The sequence below is a fragment of the Theropithecus gelada genome, chromosome 20 (genome assembly GCF_003255815.1).
Source record: "Theropithecus gelada isolate Dixy chromosome 20, Tgel_1.0, whole genome shotgun sequence".
Taxonomy (NCBI): domain Eukaryota; kingdom Metazoa; phylum Chordata; class Mammalia; order Primates; family Cercopithecidae; genus Theropithecus; species Theropithecus gelada.
This window is the reverse complement of record NC_037688.1, coordinates 43,857,963-43,874,685: the sequence shown is the minus strand read 5'-3', so window position 1 is coordinate 43,874,685 and position 16,723 is coordinate 43,857,963.

Here is a 16,723-nt window from a genome sequence, read left to right as displayed (position 1 = left end):
CTCAGCACCTACACGGGAATCAGTGGCCCACTCCTCCCCTTGGGGAGCTGAGCTTGGAAATTAGAGAGAGGGGCATGGGCCGAACAATTGCACAAATATCAGACCCCACCCCAAGGCAAGCACTGGGAAGGAAAGTCCTGCCCCTGGGATGTGACTTTCAAGCTCATTTTGTGGATGAGGGGTCTGAGGCCCAGGCAGATGATCCTGGGCAGGGAAAGCAGACAAGTGGGGAAGTGTGGACGCCAAATCCAGGGATTCCTGAATGGATCCCCAACCCTTGTCCTCAGGATGGGTCGCACAAAGGGCTCAGTGAAGGGCGGTTGGAAGGACAGTGAGCTGCTGAGTCCCACACTGTCACTGGGATTGAAACCGCACATGGATTGGAAGAGCTTCTCTTCCCCATGTGATTCTCCCAAGGAACTGCAGCTACCCATGTAGCAGGCGCTCGGTGAGGATGGCATGTCCCCAACACCGTGCCAGGCAGGCTTGCGGGATGGTGCTCGGTGAGGATGACATGTCCCCAACACCGTGCCAGGCAGGCTTGCGGGATGGTGCTCGGTGAGGATGGCATGTCCCCAACACCGTGCCAGGCAGGTTTGTGAGATGTGATGGGGCTCTGGGCTGCAGGGGCCTGGAGACTGGGGTTGTAAAGAGAGGCATCATCCAGGAAAGCACTGGAGAAGTGAAGCAGCATTTGGAACCCGTGTCTGGTCTATCGCTTGGAGGGCCACGCTCTGGGCGGAGATAGAGGCAGGTCCCACGAGGAAGAGGGGAGAGTGTGCCTGGAGGCCACCTCCATGCTGGTGCGGCCAGGCACCCTGCTGGTCTCCTGCCAGCACGTCTCTCTCCTGCACACACGTGTGCAGGCAGCGAAGGCTCAGCAACAGCAGACCTCCTTCTGGGCTTGGGGGCAAGGGTGGTCGGACACACCCCCTAATCACATGGGAGCGCCCAGGGTGGTTTGCTGACTGTGCAAGATACAGGAAAGTGTGTCAGAGCATGGGTGAGTGTGAGAGTGTGTGAGGGTGTCTGAGTGTGTGAGTGTGTGTCAGAGTGTAGGTGTGAGAGCATGTGAGGGTATCTGAGTGTGTGGGTATATGTGTCAGAGTGTGGGTGAGTGTGAGCATGAGGGGGGTGTGTGTCTGAATATGTGTGTGCATCAGAGCATGGGTGAGTGTGAGAGCCTGTGAGGGTGTTTGAGTGTGTGTGTCTGTGTCAGTGTGGGTATCAGCGTGGGTGAGTATGAGAGCATGTGAGGATGTCTGAGTGTATGTGTGTCTGAGTGTGTGGTTGTGTGTCAGAGTGTGGGTGTGAGCATGAGGGGATGTGTGTCTGTGTGTGTCAGAGCATGGGTGTGAGAGCCTGGAGGGTGTTTGTGTGTGTGTGTGTGTAAGTGTAGGTGTCGGCGTGGGTGAGTGTGAGACCGTGTGAGGGTGTCTAAGTGTATGCGCAAGAGCGTGCACTTGTGTGAAAGTGTGGGTGAGTGTGCACAAGTGTGTGTGTGTGAGATAAAAGATGTTAAATACAGATTTGCTCGATGCACTCCTGTGCCCTGGGACTGTTCCCTTCTGGACATGCCATCAGTTAGCCAGGGAATTTCTGGAATACCAAGAACAATGTCAGGACACTTCCAGAAGGAAGCTCCTTCCTGTCAGAGGGAAGAAAACAGCCCCGCAGCTGGGAGGGGATCTGGCTGCAGAAATACAATTCTGTGCCTCACCCTGGCTCCCGGAGCACAGTGGTTCCCAGTCGCTCCATGAGAAAAATAGGGCTGTGCCGCCGGCGACCTGTGATGAGGACAATAGCAGTTCTCCTTTTACATTCAGAGAGATCATACAACTCCTTAAATATCATAAATGTCTTTTATCTTTCCTATTTTTTTCTCTTCTCATCCTCACAATGATACCCAGGGAGCGGGCTAGATGGGGGAAATGATCCTCATATTTTGCTGCAGAATTTAAAATGTCTTGTCCAGTGCCACGGTTAGTGGAGATGCCGGAGGTGGGTAAGATCCCAGGGGTTTGCTACTCTACCTAGGACCTCCCCTGAGGCGCAGCAATGGGAATGAGACGGAATTTCCTATTAAAAGTATGAGATGCACACCAGTGGGTCATGCAACTCTGGAAAATAATTATCTCCTTCTGCTTCTTACCCTCTTCACATCCTTTCCATGTGACCACTGTCCTTGCCGCTTTTACTTGTTGCTTCATTGTATTAGTTCTGCCCTTGTTTATTCCAAATATTTGCATCCTTGTTTGAGGTGGAAATTTGGGAAAATGCTTTGTGATCAATGTTCACCCCCACCTCTCAGCTACCTTCCATCGGGACTATTTGGAAGAAATCTGGGCAGCTTGGCCATTTGGATGGCTCATCTGTAAGTCCCCAAAACCAAGATGCACGGGATCTTCCCTCTGCCTTCAGAGGCTTGAGGTCCACAAGAGGCAGCTGTATGGGAGAACTGGTTGGCGATTTATTTATTGCCATCCTTGGGGTTTTACTGGGGTCTCCATAAAATCTGCTTGTTGAGTCAGAAAGGTTTATAGTCTGGGTTCTGTTTGGGGATTTTTAGATTCTGCATGTTTAGTTTGTCATTTTGAGAAAAGCCGCAAGTTTTGTTTTGTTTCGTTTTGTTTTAAACAAAGGAATTTCAGGATTGGTGGAGAAGCTGAAGAGAAGCCTACATCCTACAAAAGGGAAGAAAACATTCTCTGGGGCATTTTCAAGGACATAGAAGCTACAAAGATTCGGGACGATGCATCTGGTACATTTTTTCAATCTTTAATTATAAATCTTTAAATCTCTGTCACTCTTTCTGTGTGTCCCACACACACTCACAGATGAAATAGCTACAGTGAGATTTTTTAAAAAAGCTTCAGGGGAAAAAAAAAGTCATTGCCATAAAGTTTCCAAAGAATTCATAGTCCTCATACTTAGACACAATTAAAACATACTTGCCAAGGTAAGAAGCAAATGTTTGTATTTATACAGAATGGCACATATGTCTTATAAAAGCATGCCTTGCTTCTTTCATAAAGAATGTAAATTTTAAAACAAATATTTTTGCCTCTGTTCAATTTCTCTTAAAAGATTTAGAAAGAAATCAAAGGTGTCTTTTTGACATGAATAATATGCAATCATCAATTTCTCTCCAGCAGGCATTTGGGGGTGTGTGTGTGTGTGTGTGTGTGTGTGTGTGTATCATAAGTAAGCATTCTAATATAGTTTATTCTCTTTGCCTACTTTGTTGCAAATTCTAAAAGTACCTAGGAGTCACATAGAAAAGCCCATCTTGTTTCTTTCAAACCTCCTTTAAATATTCCTTCTGCATGAATTTTGCTTTCAATTATTTCAATTATTTTCATGCAAATGTCACTCAAGAAATATCTATTTACATATTTATGCATATAAAATGTACAAAGTCATCTTAGGTACCAAGTTTTTGCAGTAGAGCACACTGGCAGTAATATGCATTACTAGGTTTATTATGAATTCAGACAGAACACAAATTAAACTGTGTTAAAATAGTTTTCATAGGAGCTCAAACTTAGACACAATACAAACCAAACTAAATTAAAAGAATTTGTATAATAGCTAAAATCTAATAAGTAATTTTAATAGGGTTTATAGATTCTCATTCAGGGTCTTAGGAATAAAACACCCTTTATTTGGGCAATGAAGTAATTGGTTCATTAAATAAAAACTAAAAAATATGCAGTTCCCTTCACATTGACAAAATGTGAGAGGGGCATTAACTGATCACAAAGAACACGTTCACTCTCCAACAACAGCAAACATTTCAAACAATCCCCAGAATAAATTACAGCAGGCTGCCTTCCAGGGAGGACGGCTGTCCCCAGGCCTGGGGACCGATTAACCATCCCAAGCCGCATCCACTTAACCGCTGGAAAGGAAAATCTCCTTCCAGCACCTTCCCGAGACAAGGGAAGAAAGAGCTGGATTCCTCTCTGCCTAGTGACTCGGCTGCTTTCACAGGGGAGACACTGCTTCCCTCACATCGGGAAGGCCGGCACTTTCAATGGAAAGGGGGAAATTCACTGGACCCTTCGGTTATCTCAACGTCAGGATTTTTAAAATCCACCTAAGGCAGAAAATGTATCTTGCAAGTGGCTTATTTTTTATGCCTTAAATCTAGACTTCAGGTGTCATAGATGCAATCCGAAATCTGTCTGCATTTTTGTCAAGAAATACTTAGTTTTTAAGGTCTTCATTCATGAACTCATTAGTCCTCTCTCCCAGGCGCGGTGAGAAGGGGCAGCTCTCCGTGTGGTTTTGTTCAAGAGATGAGGGGTGCTTGCTCCGGGGCCCCGAACAGGTGAAGTGAGGTGAGGCTGTGCCCTCCCCACACACCACTGCCTGCCATATACAAATAGGATGGGACAGTCCCGGTCACATCTTGGTCCTGGCACCAGTATTAGAGGCACTTTTTCACTCTCAAATGTGTGATGACTTAGATGATAAATTAAATGGTGACCTTACATATAAATAAATGCATCAATATACATTCTCCTGTTAACATGAGGAAAGCAATCTGTGCTACATCCATGTATGGATTTGTTCAGACTCCAAAGCCCTGGGACACAAAACCCTGCCCAGCCTCCCGATTGCAGTGAGCACAGTGTGCCTGGGCTCCCACAGGGATGGCATGGTTTGCATCTGGTATTGCCTGGAACTTCCTGCAAATATATTGTGTGTGCACGTATGTGTGTGTTTGTAGGGGGTCCTCAGGAGACATGGGGTACCAAGGTGGAGCAGCGTAGACAAACCAGGGAGCAGAGAGACAGAAAAGAGGAGGAGCCGTAATGACAGAGAAGCCCAAACCTGTCAGAGCTTTAAACAATTCAAAGTGTTCAATTTGCAGTGAAGAGGACAGAAAGTCTCCCTCTGTGCCTGACTTCTGGGCAGGACTTTTGAGGACAGCTGCTTAGCAAGTCCCAAACGAAAGATAAAGAAGGAAGGTGAGAACCATTACTTTTTTTTCTCCCAGCGTTATTGAGGAATGACTGACAAATAAAACTTACCTCTTTAAGGTGTACACTTGATGTTTTGATATACATGTGCCTGGTGAAATAATTACCACAACCAAGCTAATTTACATACCCATCACCTCATACAGTTACCATTTTCTTTTCTTTGTGGTGAACACACTTGAGATCTGTCCTCTTAGCAAACTGCAAGAATACACTACAGTATTATTAACCAGAGTCACATTGTTGTACATTAGTTCTCCAGAAATTATTCCTCTTGCATAACTGAAACTGTAACATCCTCCCATTCCCCATCCCCGGCCTCTGGCAACTGCCGTTCTACTCTCTGCTTCCGTGAGTCCCACTTCTTAGACAGCTCCTCGGGTCCACACACAGTTTTGGATTCCACACGCATCTCTGAATAAGGAAGAGCAGTGTATTCCTGAAGTTAAGCTCCAGGTAGGGGCAACAGAGAGGAACAGTAACTGTATTAGGTCCTAAAGTGCGGAATGAGGGTCTTGTTTAGGGGTTGGGCGTGACAGAGACCCTCTGGTTCGAACCAGGAACATTTTTTCTATCATCTGGTTGGGGCTGGGGAGGAGACAGTCCCAATGCCTGGGAGCCAACAGGGAGCGGCGGGGGGCTGGAGCTCGCGGGCTGGGGCCCTGCCGCTGTCTCAGACCGGCTGTGGCCAGGTACCCAATCCTCAGGCGGCTGGGCCTGCCGCTTCCCTCTTGCCCCACCTCCCCCCAGATGTGGGTGGCCTGGGGGCGGGGGGGGATCTGCACACCAGGCCACCCAAGGAGAGGGCTGCTCCTCCTGTGTGAGCCATTTTTCTGTTCTTAATGGACACAAAGCTGGCAGGGATCATTTGTAAGGTCGAGTTATGATCAAATTCCCAGGCCGGGACAGGTATGGACCACCAGGGTCTCCATTATGCTTCCACTGGCTCCTGGGAGCCCTGGGGTGAAGGCAGCCTGTGCCCAGCAACATGGGACTCACTCGACCCTGATAACTCACTTATTACAGCCGGGAAGTACACGGCGTCAAAGCTAAACCCCGTAAGTTGCCTTAGAACCGTTAGGGACCATCACCCAGGGCCTCAACGAAATCAAATTGCCAAGGAGGCCTGGCAGGCTCAGTTAAACCAATGGCCTCCCACACAAGTTTATGGGATCAAAATCGGCACAGGATCACCCCTCAAGGCCCACCCAGCATAGCCTCAGAAGAAGGGAGTGGGAGGGGGGAAGATTCCTGGACCCCTTCTCAGTTCACCCAGTCCCTTCTCCTCTGACGCTCCCATGAGGACCACAGTTCCCGGGTCAGCCCTCCACCAGAGCCCTGTTCAGCAACCCCCCGCCTGCGTGTGTGTGTCATGGGGCTGCAGGATGAGAGTGACTGAGAAGAATGCCTTCAAGGAAGGAGAACACGCAAGAGCTGGAAAGTTGTTTAATTTTTAAAAATATGCATAATGCCTTCGCCCACCAGCACAGCTAAAATTAAACGCTGGCAAGGATGTGAGCAGCCGCTCGTGGGAGTGTGAATCCCCCTTCTGGAAAGAGATTTGGCAGCATCTTCTCATGCCGGACATCATGCCTGCTGGATGACCCAGCAATTCCGCTCCTGGGGACACACACAACAGGAAGGCCAGCACGTGTGCACCAAGCATGTGTAAGCATGCCTTTGTCACGCAGCCCCCAGCCGGACCTTCCAACCGCCCCAGCAAGAGGAGAGACATATGTGGATCAGTTTGTTGACGCAGCAGAATACTATAAAGCAGCGAAGATGAACCAATGCCAAAAATGCCACAGCTCTCCCATGCTGGGGACCTACAGAGATGCCCTGCCTGATCCCAGCACATCACAGGCCAACCAGGCTCTCAGGAGCCAGGAAAGCAATCGCTCTTGGGGGTGGGATTGTGACAGGGAGAGGGCTTCTAGGGTGCTGGTACCATTTTCCTTCTGGGTGTGGGTGGAGAGTTACCTAGGAGTGTTCACTTTGTCGTCATGCACTGAGCTGCACACTTTGGATGAGAGCCATTTTCTGTCTGCGCTTTATACAGAACAAAATGATTTAATGAAAATGATCTGAAAATATATTCATGCACTGGACGAGAGTAGCGAAAGGGGTGCATTGGATCTGCGGGTGCGAGGTCAGATCTGCGTCTAGCCTGCTGGGTAACCATAGCAACACATCGGCCTCTGTGCTTCCCCCTCCACAAAATGAGGGCCACAGAAGGTTCCCCTTTTGTGAGAATGTGAACTCCTTTGAAACACTCTGTATTCCCGCCCAGAAAAATACACACATGCATGACATTTTGCGTGCACATTCTCGGTGGGGGCTCACAGGCCTCCCTAAAGTTCACCCCCAGGGATGCCCAATCAGATCCCAGGTGAAGGAGCTCTGGAGGGGGTGGCTATAGGGTGCTCACCTTAAGAAGTGGGTTCTAGAGCCTGACAGCCCTGGGGCTGAGTCCTGGCTCAACACTTTCCAATCATGGGGTCTTTCTTGGACAAGCAGTTTGATGTTCAGGCCTCAGTTTCCTCATCTGTAGAATGGGGAGAATAAGGTCCAGGAAGTGGAGGGGAGCTTTGTAGAGGTAAGGCATGGCCAGCCCTTGGCACAGAGCCTGTCACACAGTAAGCATGCTGGAAATATCAGCAGCTGTTCTGAGGTGGCCTCCGAGCCTCCTTCCAGCCCTGACGTTCCAGTATCTATTATGTTTGAAAAATTCCACCCTGAAATTAGAACTGAGTAACACGAGTCTGCGTGTGTCCTTCATGTCAAGGTCAGATTTCCTCAGAGAGACGTGGTTTTGGCACTTGGACTCTCTGGAAACCAAAGTTAGCTTGCAAACGAGATGTCACATGTGTCCAGCGATGGCGTCTTGGGCCTTTTGTGTGCAAAGAAGTTTCCAGAAGGACATCCGCTCCAGCCCAGAAACCACTGGATAGCCCTTCGTGGTCTTGGGCTGCGTGACTCTGGCTTTATTAGTAATCAACTGTGATCCAGAAGACTGCTTGGGGCCTTGGCCAGAGTCGCCTTCATGCGGTTGGGAGACGCCGTGGCACATGCCTGGAGTCTCCAAGGGGCTGGGAAGGATGCAGTTCCCAGTGGCAGCCGTGGCTCTTCCACCGTCCTGGCTTATCTCCTGGCATGCCAGTAAAGCAGAAATGTTTGCAGCAATAATGAAATAGGTCCCCAGAGTAAATATGCTGCTCCCTTCATTATTAGAAAAACTGTTCGCCTGAGGGGGCAGTGGCCTGGGATTAGGAAGCTCCCAGCAGGAGACATGTGGCTGAGAAGGAGGGAGAAGGAAGCCCGGGGAGGCTGCCCATCCACAGGCCCGCGTTTGAGGGCATTGCTCCACGTGTCAGAGCCAGGCCGCACGCCATCATCACGGGGTGTCACTGTTACTCCACTAACACCTGTGCTTTGAGCCCCACCACCGGGGGTGTGCTGTTTCAAAGAAAAGGCCACATCTACTCCAAGCTTCCCACCATCAAAGGGCACAAAAGCCCTCCCGAGCCTTCATGGTGAAGACTGTCTATGCTTAGCATTCCTAACATCAAGAGCCACAGGCAGTCTTTGTTGAGGGCTCACTATCCACAGAATTGCACTAATGCCCGCAGCACCTTGTAATAAAACAGTTTTATGCCCATTTTGCAAAGGAGGAAACTGAGGCATAAGGAAACCAAGTGTGTTGACCACAGTCACCACTAGTGAATGATGGAGCTGGGATTCAAGTCCAGGCAGGTGACCCAGAACCCATGCCCCTCCCCACTGTGTCACAACCCCTCTGTGGTGTGGGTATGGTCTCATTTTCTCCATTTTCTCCTGGACAAAAAGGGTGCATAGGGTGACTAGGAAGTTCATCAGAAAATAACACGGAGCCCTGTCTAACCATGAGCACACAGCAGCCCAATCCCAGCTGAGGAACATTCTGAAAACACCTGAGTGGCCTCCTTCACACCGTCAAGGTCATCAGAAACAAGGGGAGGCCGACAGGCTCCCAGCACAAAGGAGACGAAGGAAGCCTGATGGCTAATGCTATGTGGGGTCCTGGACAGGATCCTGGGGCAGAAAGAGGTCATTATTAAAGAGAGAGGAAATCTGGAAAAAGTATGGACTTTAATTAATAATGAAATAATAACATATCAATATGGGTTCATTAATTGTAGTCAATATAATTGATTTGTTAAATGTACTAGACTAATGTAAGAAGTTAGTAATAACCAGAGAAACTGGGTGTGAGGTATAGGGGGACTCTCTGTACTATTTTCTCAATTTTCCTCTAAATCTAAGTGTGTTTTTAAAAAGTAAAATCTGTTAAAAAGAATAAGTTGGCAGGAAAGATGGATAGAGAGAGGAAGTGATATGGTTTGGCTCTGTGTCCCCACCCAAATCTCATCTCAAATTGTAATCCCCTTCATTTCCACATGTCGAGGGAGGGATATGGTGGGAGGTGACTGGATCATGGGGGCAGTTTCCCCCATGCTGTTCTCACGATAGTGAATGAGTTCACATGAGACCTGATGGTTTTATAAGTGTTTGACAGTTCCTCCTTCACTTTCTCTTTCTCACCTGCCAGCATGTAAGACATGCTTCCCCTTCCGCCATGCTTGTCAGTTTCCTGAGGCCTCCTCAGCCTCTTTATAGCAATGTGAGAATGAACTAATATGGGAGGGAGGGAGGGAGAGAGGGAGGGAAGGAAGGAAGGGAGGGAGGGAGGGAGGAAGGAAGGAAGGAAGGAAGGAAGGAAGGAAGGAAGGAAGGAAGGAAGGAAGGAAGGAAGGAAGGAATTATACAAGACTCACAGGACTGTGACAGTTGCAGAATCTTGGTGTGGATACATGTGTACTTTTTGTATAATTTTTCTGTATGTTTGAAATATTTTATAATACAATGTTGGGAAGATAAAAAGGTATCAGAGGCTAAGGGCAGTATTCAAGTCTCACCCAAACCAAGTTTCCTTATTCCTTTGTGTGTGGGCACATCCTCCCCGGAGGAGGAAAAGCACTACTCGCTAATCACGAAAGCTTCATCATCAGCACACAACAGCAGGACACGGCATCTCTAGAGTGTACGACGTGGCCCCTGACACCAGGATCCTTTTTTCTTCCCAAGTGGATCCAAATCTTGACAGGGCCAGCATCCAAGTCTCTGAATGCTGAGGAAACAGGGCTAAAGAACAGGCACGGAGGGTGTAACTCATCCTTCCCTCCTCACAAGCCACAGTCAGTGCCACTCAGGGCATCACAGCATGTTACAGACACGAGCTTTGCGCTCAGCACCCCCTGGGCCACAGAAGGGGAAGAATCTCACACCCCAGGACCAAAGAACCTGTCAAGATTCGGCAAAAGCCCTGCAAAGAGAAGAACACACATCTGGTGGCAGGAGGAGGGCGTGCGGGCGGGACGGGCATGCTGCCGCTCCCAAAGCCCCTCCTCTGGCTGATTGAGGACGGGACGCACAAACAACCCCAAATGCTTCCAATCTGGTCCTCGAGGAGAAAGGATATTTGTGGTAACGGAGAAATTTGCCACCCAGCGATGTTGCTTTGGTGTCATGTTTCTGCGGTCACAAGTTATTCATCCAAAATTGGTCTCTGCTAAGAAACAACAAGAAAAAATGTCCATGCAACAAAATGGGATTTGAAGTGATCTTCCATGCTGGGGTTGATATTGGGAAATGAAGAGAAAAAACAAAAGCAGAAGAAAAGAGAGAATAGTATATTGGACTGAAGTCCTTCTGCCTCACTCCACCTTCCGACGTGGGGAACCAGGCCTGCTCCCGCAGAGTCAGGATGGGCTTCCTGCCTGCCAGGGAAGGTCTACGCTCTGCGACGCAGATGCTGGGATGTGCTCTCAAAGGGCCAATGGCCAAGGCACACCCAAGTGGGGATCCCAATTCAGAATGCCTGGTACACAGTTAGAGTTCCTGTAAGACAGCGGCACCGGATTTCAGGCTCCCATGAGCCACCTTCCTTGCCCTCCTCTTGCCTGTTGGAGGAATATTTTCTCAGTCAGCCTCTGGGTCGGTCGCTGGAAAATAGTTTATCCATGCAGCAGCAGCAGCCCACTAGGACACAGCACGTAGGGCATCTGTCTGAGGTCCCCCTGCCCACAAGCACGCCCCAGCTCTCCATCTGCAGGACCGGTGGCTGGGCCAGCCACCCCAGGCCCAGGGAGGCTGCAGCATTTCACAAGCTCATCAACTTCAGCCCCACAGCACCAGCCACTCCCCGGTTCTCAGAGATGCTCAGAGATGCTCAGGGTCAGACCAGGGTGGAGTCCTGGCCCTGCTGTGTGAGAGGTCAAGTTGCTTGGATCTCGCTGAGCCTTAGGACCTCAATGTACAAAACGACAATGGCGATGACGCCCACCCCGCGGGGTTCTGGGAAGCCAACCATTCAAAGTGCTTCACCTGCCACTGGACCAAGGCGAGTGCTCAAAATATGTTCCCATAATTATCAGGTGGACACAGCACACAGCTTGGGTCTAATCCCTCTCCCCGGATCTGGGCCTCACTTGCCTGCAGCTAAGCAGTAAAGGAGCTGAGATTGGAAAGCAGGGAGTCTGGGCTCCTATGGGAGTGGTGAGAAAGGGTGGCATGATGGGAAGGTTGGGTCACCCACCACAGATAGAGCCAAAAATGCCTAGAGTGCGCCCACCCCCGTCCATCCCTCCCCCATTGCAGGTGCAGGTGGAGAAGGAACCCTAGACGCTGCTCATCCCAATCAGGCCCTTTCCAGGCCTGTCCCATTCCAATCAGGCATCAGATGTGACATTGATTATCATCTACTTAATAAATGAGGCCCCCCTTTCAATGCACTGGGTGAGCTCACAGGCCACAGGTGGGCAATCCACAGGACCCCTTCCCTCCCCTCCTCCCCTTTCCCCCGATATCAAGTGCTGCTGTGGGTTTTTGTGCTAATGAGCATTACAATGTGGTCAGCTTTTCATCTTATCGTTTCTTCTGATGACTGGAGATTTACCTCATGGAGAAGAGAGTGGAATACTGAGGGTGGGTGCCCCAGCTCTCTAAAGCCCTGCTCTGCACTGATGGCCGAAGGTGGGCTGGAAACCAACTGGTTCAGCTGGAGTAAAGGAAGCTACTCGTGGACAAGGGTTCCCTTGGGGGTGGGTCCTTTGGAGAAGGGCCCACAAGGTGTAGAAAGAGCACAGTCCCCAGTCACTGACGAACACCACGTGCCCTGGGAAGACACCTCTCAACACACCAGCCCTGGGGCTTACCCTCCCCCAGGAGAGACTGACAAGTGCTGAAGCTGTCAAGGAATCACAGACAGAGTCAAAGGGCCAAGATATCAGGGGCCTCAGATGATAATGGAGTTGGATTCCTGGAACGAGTCTATCCCAATACCACTTATTGTTTCACCAATCCATTCATTTATTCAAAGAATTACTCATTCAGAACGTAAAAGCATTCCATTTTGGTTCCAGAAGAAGAATTATTCATTCATGCAACAAACATTCCACAGGGTCTCCTCTGGACCAACCTTGGTTCTGAGATAGCAGGTACTGAAATACTGCTGAATCCTCAAAGCCAGACCAGCCAGTGCCTGGCACCTGATGGGAATATGATTTCAACGAACAGGTGGGTGGATGGATAGATGGATGATGGATGGATGGATGGATGGATGGATGCATGGATGGATGCATGGACAAATGGGTGGATAGGTGGATGAATAAATGGGTGCATGTGTGGTGGTGGGTGGGTGGATGACCTTCACCTCCTCATAGAAAGTAATCTTTGCTGTGTTCACATAAAATCCACACAACAATCTCTCTCTCTTTCTCTCTCTGTCTCTGAAAAGAAAAGAAAAGATCACCCAGAGATACAGACCCAGCCTCTCATTCTCTTATATTGTTTATGTCCAACATTTATTGGGCCCTTGCCTTGTGCTCCATATGGTGCTGAGTCCTGGGAGCTGGGGTTAGAGACAACTAAGATGACAGACTTTGCTCCAAGAAGGGATTCATGGCTCTCAGCCCCATGGAGAAAGTCTTCTTATCACCTTTCTGCACAGGCAAGGAAACCGAGATGCAAAAAAGTTAAGAAACTGAGTTAAGGCCACTGCATCAGCTGCCTCAAAGCCCCTGTGTCTGTTCTGGCTGGCACTCTGAGATCCCACTGCTGACAAGAATGGAGTAAGAGAAAAAAGAGGTGATGTGCAATTCTGTGAAGGGCTCTTACCAGTCAGGGATTCAAAGGCTGAAGGAAGGTGAGGGCTGGAAAGTCCAGGGAAGGCTTGAAGGAGAAAGAGAGAGGCAGGTAGTGGGAATGAGGTGGGGTGCTGTAAGCTCTAAAGGTCAGAGAGGATGAAAGGGAGTGACCCTTGGTCAGACCAGAGGCTAAGCCACCTTCAAATGCAATTGGCCCTAGCATCAGTTCTACATTCCCCTCCCCTCCCCCTTATCCTTACCACCATTACCACCACCACCACCACCACCACCACCACCACCAACATCATCATCATCAACAACACCAATAACAACACCATCACCACCAACAGCAACAACACAACAACACTGTCACTACCAGCAACAACAATACTAACATCAATAATACCAACAACACCATCACCAACATTGCCATCAACACCAATACAACACCATCATCAACACCAATACAACCCCATCACCAACACCAATAACAACATATCACCCTCAACACCAACAACACCATCACTATCAATGACATCACCAGCACCAACATTGCCATTATCAACACCAATAACGACATTATCATCATCAATAGCAACAACATAACAACACTATCATTAACAGCAACAATAATGCCAACATCAATACCAACAACATCACCGTCACCAACACCAACACACCAACAACACTATCACTACAACACCAACACCAACACCAACACCATCACCGTCACTACCAACACACCAATACCAACAACACTAACACACCAACACCAACACCATCACCACCAACAGCAACACTAATGGCAACAGCAACAATAACACTCATAATAGCTAAATAGATTTGACACCGACCATGTGTAGAGCACTAAGCTGAGAGTTTTAAGTGCATTATTTTGTTTGACTCTCCTGAAGGAGAACCATGAGAGAGGCACTGCTATGACAGACACCCCCATTTTGGAGATGAGGAACTGAGGACTAGAACTCTTGAAAAGCTTGTCCAGTCGCTCCTGGCTAGACCTGAGAAAGGCCTTGAACACAGACACTGGACTCTGAAATCAGTGCCTTCGACAGCCCCTCCCCATGACTTTCTGTTCAGAGCCATCTCTAGAAATGGGTCACGTTTGTTGTGTGCCCACAATGTGCAATGTGCAGGGTGTCCTGAAGGTGTCCCACATGCAGAAAGTCATTCAATCTTTTTCCTTCCCCCAGGGCAGGGCCTATGACCTTCCCGGTTGGGTCCAAAAGGACAGGCTCCTCAGGGAGACTGAGAATAGCAACTCTGATTTCCCAGGAACAGAGTGGAGGGTCTGGGCTTTGGTCCTGACGCCCTGATTTGCCACTGCTCCGTGCCACCTCCTCCCCTGTACCTTACTCCTGGGTCTCACTCTAGCTTTACCCTCTCTGAACCTCAGTTTTCTCATCTGCGAAACAAACAGATTAATGAAGAGCTGTGGTTCTCACTAAAGGGTGCTTTTGCCCCCAGGGACATTCAGTGGTGTCATCACCACGAGGTGGGTGCTACTGGCCCCTGGTGAGCGGAGGCCAGGGGTGCTGCCCAACATCCCACAATGCACAGGACAGCCCCAGATTCTCCATCAGCAGTGCCCAGGTGAGAAGCCCTGGCCTAGAGGATCCCAAGCTCCCAGAAACTGTAACTAAACCCCCAACGCTTGTCAGAAAACAAATTATCTGTCAAAATCCCTAAAAGGAAAGAAAAAAAATCCTTTTCTCTGCTTTCTCAACTCCAGCCCAGTCTCACACACGTGAACCTCTGCAAAGATGGAGCCATGGAGGCTTGAGCACGGTTGTGTTCCAGACAGAAAAGCGACTTAATTCTCCAGAATGGACCCCGATTTTATACTATTTAATATCTGCATATGATTCCAGACCCTTTCTTACTGCTGTTCGGCGCAAGACAGCAATTTCCTTCTTTTTCTTTCTTTTTTTTTTTTTTTCCTGCTCCCTGCTGCCCTCAGATTGAAGTTCCGTGAACTCTGGCGTCGGTTGTAAGAACGTCTTTATAAAGGGTTGCACGAGATTTCTTACTATATCGGAGTTCCTGAGGATGATGTATCACGTTACTAATTCCCTTAATTGCATGTCTGGGCTAAAAACAGACTCTCTTAGTTTTTCTAAGAAGTTACATTCTTAATGACATTAAAACACGATGGTAAATGAAGCTAAATGCTAACTGATGTATTTAAATCATGAATCAGTCTATAGAGTGTTTACCTAAACTTGTTTATCCTTCTTGGTCACTCATTTTGTAGGTTTTGCCAAAACTGAGAGAGGAACAGCGGTGTCAGATTCGGTATCTGGAAATGGCTCAAGAATTTTTGTTTTCTTTCGATTTTTTAGCCCCAGACTGAGTGGATGCTGCAATCATGCAGTAATCAAAGAATTAGAAAAAGCAAGAGGCTGGAGGCTGATTCATTTCCCTGGATTTTTGCAGGGTGGGGAGGACAGAGAAGCTGCAGGGAGAGATGAAGTTTTTTCCTTAAGGATGAAAAGCTCTTAACCTTGCATGTTTGGCTTCTTCTATTCAATTTTTTTAAAGCAAAGATAGGGAGCTATGTGATTAATAGCAAGAGACAGAATTTAAGGACCACAAGGTGCCAGGTGTTCTAAACGTGCTATGTATTTTAGCTCACAGAACCCTCCCCGCAAAGACGAGAAGCAGGAAGCAGCAACCTTCCCAGATGAAGAAGCGAAGGAAAGCGAAGAAAAGTTAAGTAACTTGTCCAAGCTGACAGAGCTTGTGAGAGGAGGCGCTGGGATTCAAATCCCTGCAGGGGGAGGCCGGCAGTCCCGACTTTAGCCGCCATGCCTCCCCCTTGAGACGCTAGCCGCGAATGTTCCAGAAGGAGACTGCGCTCCAGGAATAGAAACAGCGCATGACTGTGACCTGTCTGCAAAAATCTTTATCACTTGTAAATCCTTTTCCACCTGATAAGTTATCGCATTGGCTCATGATTTTTTTTTTTTCATTCTAAGTGAGTTCAAAACACTATTTTGGTTTGTCTCAGTTTCTTCCTCTCTCTCTCTCTCATATAAAGGTATCCATATGTCATTTGTTGATAATCTAATTTTTGAATAGACAATTCATTGTCAAAACCATCAAACAGCATACTACATGTCTGCATTTGACTCGATATACATTTTACCTGAAAGGAAAGCCCATAAACAAACACTAAACTCTAGCTAATGATCCACATACAGAAGTGCTTGGGAGGATGGGCTCTGAGATCTGCAGCTTACTTTGAAAGGCATCAAAAGGTATTGACGGACATACGGATGGATGGAGGGATAGGTGTGTGATAAACCAAGTAGAGCAACATGGCAATTATAGAAACTGGATGATAGGTACATTGGTGCTCACTGTACAATTCTTCATGTTGCTAATTTCTTCATGTTGCTAATTTTCACTAACATGTTCAAAAATTCAGAATACAGACACTTGATAGAAATTCCAAAGACACAAGTTAAATGTAAGTCTTCCTCCACTTCATCCCGTCTGTCAGTCTTTCAGGTTCCCTAACAATAGCAATCC